At 35.2% G+C, this 4,320-nt stretch overlaps 1 long non-coding RNA gene across 1 annotated transcript in view; it reads right to left on the reverse strand.

Moving 5' to 3' along the window:
* Window positions 1–243: 243 nt before the first annotated feature.
* Window positions 244–4,320, reverse strand: part of LOC133535230 (uncharacterized) — a 13,976-nt gene continuing 9,899 nt past the window's right edge. The window contains exon 3 of the long non-coding RNA XR_009802180.1: window positions 244–3,923. This is a non-coding gene — a long non-coding RNA (uncharacterized LOC133535230). The remainder of the gene's footprint in view (window positions 3,924–4,320) is intronic.

A 4,320-nucleotide genomic window follows, 5' to 3' on the forward strand; every position in this document is an offset into this window, starting at 1 on the left:
TCAAATTAGAGGAAGAAACTGCATTTCAAAATGTTGAATATGTATTGAAGTTCACTTTTTGCTAACAGAAATTGTGAGTACATTTAAAAAAAAAAAAGTTTAATCCCATACAATTAATTGAATAGATTTTTCAAAAATGAAGGCTCGAAGTTGGCAACTGGCAAGAACAATGACAACAAAACAAACAAACTAACCTAGTTTTTCCAATTAAGGGAAAACATATTTTTTTAAGTAAAATTTTTGCATTTAAAAAAAAGTTCATACAATTGCAATCGGCAACAAAAAAGACAACAAAACAAACCACCCGGCCCTGTTTTAAAAATTAGGGGAAAAAAATCTGCACTTAGAGATGTTCAATATTTATTGAAGTACAATTTTTGTATTAAAGTTTGTACAATTGCTATCGGCAACAAAAACACAACAAAACAAACCACCCGACTCAGCTTTTCCAATTAGGGGGGAAAAATCTGCAGAGATGTTCAATATTTATTGAAGTACAATTTTTGCATTAAAAAGTTTGTACAATTGAAATTGTAACAAAAAAGACAACAAAACAAACCATTTGACACAGTTTTTCCAATTACAGGAAAAAAACTGCACTTAGAGATGTTCAATATTTATTGAAGTACAATTTTTGCATTAAAAAGTTTGTACGTTAGCAAACGGCAACAAAAACACCAAAAAACAAACCACCCGACTCAGTTTTTTCAATGAAGGGTTAAAAAAAACTGTACTTAGAAATCTTCAATATTTATTGAAGTACGATTTTTGCATTAAAAAGTTTGTACAATTGCAATCGGCAACAAAAAACACAACAAAACAAACCACCCAACTCAGTTTTTTCCAATTAGGGGTAAAAACTGCACTTAGAAATGTTCAATGTTTATTGAAGTACAATTTTTGCATTAAAAAGTTTGTACGATTGCAATTGGCAACAAAAAAAGACAATAAAACAAACCACCTGACCCAGTTTTTCTAGTTAGGGGAAAAAAGTGCACTTACAGATGTTCAATATTTATTGAAATCCAATTTTTGCATTAAAAAAAGTTCAAACAATTTCAATCGGCAACAAAAAAAACCCCAATAAATAAATATATATGTATATATATATATGTATATATATATATATATGTATATGTAAACATTTCTGTCATTATCAGATATTGCACTTGTTTGCTTTGTCACACATAAAAAAATGTTTTACTCAGATAGCTTAGCATATATTAGCCTACAATGGGAGTGTTTTAGCATCTTTAATGCACAAATGCCCCCCACTGCTGCCCCACTAAGAGTGATAATTGCCCTCTTTTTCCCCGCCATTTGCAATTTGACAAAGGCAGCAGCACAATGCACGATGAGGACTTCAGTTGTGCTCGTGTGACTTTGATGTGTGAGCTCATTTTCACCTGAAAAGCCCAGACGAGAACTTGCATCTGCATTGCGTGGAAGCGGCCGAGCGCCAGTTAGCGCGTGGAACTCCCTCGTCTCCCCGGTGGCGTCGTTGGAACCGGCGGAAGGCTCCGCAAAGTCTGCCATGTTGATGCGGGACCACTGCGGGGATAGATAACGGCGGCGGGGTCTCCAGTCTCACTCTTTTTACTATTGTCACTGGAAGGTCAATAACTTCATTAACAAAAAAAAATAAGATGGAGTCTCGCTTACTGTTTGCAAAAAATGCACTTCAATAAAAATTTCACATCTTGTGTGTGTTTTTTTTGGAAAAAATGGGTCGGGTGGTTTGTTTTGTTGTCTTTTTTGTTGCCAGTTGCCAATTTAAGGCCTTCATTTTCGCAAAATCCATCCATTTAATTACTTCTATGGGATTGTTTTTAAGAATAAAATGGACATTTATGTTCTCAAAAATTGCACTTCAATATATTTTCAACATCCTTAAAGTGCAGTTATTTCCCCTCTAAGTAGAAAACCTGTGTCGGGTGTTTTGTGTTGTTGTTTTTTTTGTCTTTTTTGTTGCCGATTGCAATTGCATGAACTTTTTTAATGCAAAAAGTGCACTTCAATAAATATTGAACATCTTGAAGTGCAGTTTCCCCTCCCTAATTGAAAAAACTGGGTCGGTCGGTTGGTTTTGTTGTCTTTGTTGTTGCTAATTGCCAACTTTAGGCCTTTATTTTGGAAAAAATATTTTAATTACTTTAATGGGATTATTTAAAAAAAAAAAGTACTCACAATTTCTGTTAGCAAAGAGTAAACTTAAATACATATTGAACATTTTGAAGTGCAGTTTTTTTTCCCCTAATTGGAAAAACTGGGTCGGGTGGTTTGTTTTGTTGTCTGTTTTGTTGCCGATTGCCGTTTTATGAACTTTTTAATGCAAAAATTTTACTTGAATAAGTATTGAACAACTCTAAGTGTATTTTTTTTCCCGTAATTGAAAAAACTGAGTTGGGTGGTTTGTTTTATTGTCTTTTTTGTAGCTGATTGCAATTGTACAAACTTTTTCATGCAAAAATTGTACTTCAAAAAATATTGCACATCTCTAAGTGCAGATTTTTTTACCCTAATTGTAAAAACGAGGTCGTGTGGTTTGTTTTGTTGTGTTTTTTGTTGCAGATTGCAATCGTACAAACTTTTTAATGCAAAAATTGTACTTCAATAAATATTGAACATCTCCTAATTGGAAAAACCGAGTTGGGTGGTTTGTTTTGTTGTCTTTTCTGTTGCTGATTGCAATTGTACAAACTTTTTAATGTAAAAATTGTACTTCAAAAAATATTGCACATCTCTAAGTGAAGATTTTTTTACCCTAATTGTAAAAACGAGGTCGTGTGGTTTGTTTTGTTGTGTTTTTTGTTGCCGATTGCAATTGTACAAACTTTTTAATACAAAAATTGTACTTCAATAAATATTGAACATTTCTAAGTGCAGTTTTTACCCCTAATTGGAAAAAACTGAGTTGGGTGGTTTGTTTTATTGTCTTTTCTGTTGCTGATTGCAATTGTACAAACTTCCATCCATCCATCCATCCATTTTCTACCGCTTATTCCCTTTTCGGGGTCGCGGGGGGCGCTGGCGCCTATCTCAGCTACAATCGGGCGGAAGGCGGGGTACAACTTTTTAATGCAAAAATTGTACTTCAATAAATATTGCACATCTCTAAGTGCAGATTTTTTTACCCTAATTGTAAAAACGGGGTCGGGTGGTTTGTTTTGTTGTGTTTTTTGTTGCAGATTGCAATTTTACAAACTTTTTAATACAAAAATTGTACTTCAATAAATATTGAACATCTCCTTATTGGGTAAACAGAGTTGGGTGGTTTGTTTTGTTGTGTTTTTTGTTGCCAATTGCCAATTTAAGGCCTTCATTTTCGCAAAGTCCATTGAATGACTTTTGACGACCCGCGGAAACCCCGTTAGATGATTATGTCAGTTTGTTGACTCAGTATGAATGGATAGTAAATCTATGCCCCTGTGCAAGCTGTACCCTGACTACTCTAAAGTATATCCACATCGACTCACTTTTGTCATCCTGAGACACAAAACGATCGCTTTGATTTGCGTCAGCTTTCGATTTCTTCAAAGACGCCCACGCTTTGAACCTTCTTTCCGCGTACTCGTCAGTGTCGCTGGGTTCATGCAAAAGAGGGGGAGCACCGCTCCGCACGTCGCGGGCGAGGTGGGGGGGATTTGACAGAAAAAAAAAAAAAAAAGAAGCCTCCAGAGAGGTTTGAAAATTCCCCTCTGACATCACTCTGGTTTCCCTTGATGTTTCAGTCAAGTTTGCCAGTGCCAAATAAAGAAAAAGCACATTAATCTTATTAGCGTGCTCTTTGCCGCACAAACAGCGCAGTCCTCCGCCGTTGTTGTGGGGAATCCTCCGCTTTCAAACGTGTCCGCGTTCCCGTTTCGCTTTCACCCCGTCCTCTATGACAGGGGTGTCCAAACTTTTTCCACTGAGGCCGCACACTGAAAAATCAAAGCGCGCGGGGGTTATTTTGATATTTTTTCATTTTCAAAACCTACACAATATACTTTTATTTTTGGGGCTCCCTCAAGTTAGCTCCTAGGGACCCAGAAGGGTTTCACTCTCTTAGGACAGTTTCATAAAACGTTTGAATCTCTAATTCTACTTCATTATTTTGTATTACATTTTACGAGCTTTTTGTCGAAACCCTATTTTTGGGGTCAAAAAATACAAAATATACGATATTTTTTCCCAAAAAAGATTCTCAAAGTGGAATATTTGATGTGAAGTAATTAGATCCCTAAATTGGTCAATAATTCATAGCAAAATTGATTTGAATGTATTATTATTATTATTATTTTTATCAAAGACAATTGTTATTAAATTCCACTAAAATTC

The sequence above is a fragment of the Nerophis ophidion genome, linkage group LG02 (genome assembly GCF_033978795.1).
Source record: "Nerophis ophidion isolate RoL-2023_Sa linkage group LG02, RoL_Noph_v1.0, whole genome shotgun sequence".
In the NCBI taxonomy this organism is placed as follows: Eukaryota; Metazoa; Chordata; class Actinopteri; order Syngnathiformes; family Syngnathidae; genus Nerophis; species Nerophis ophidion.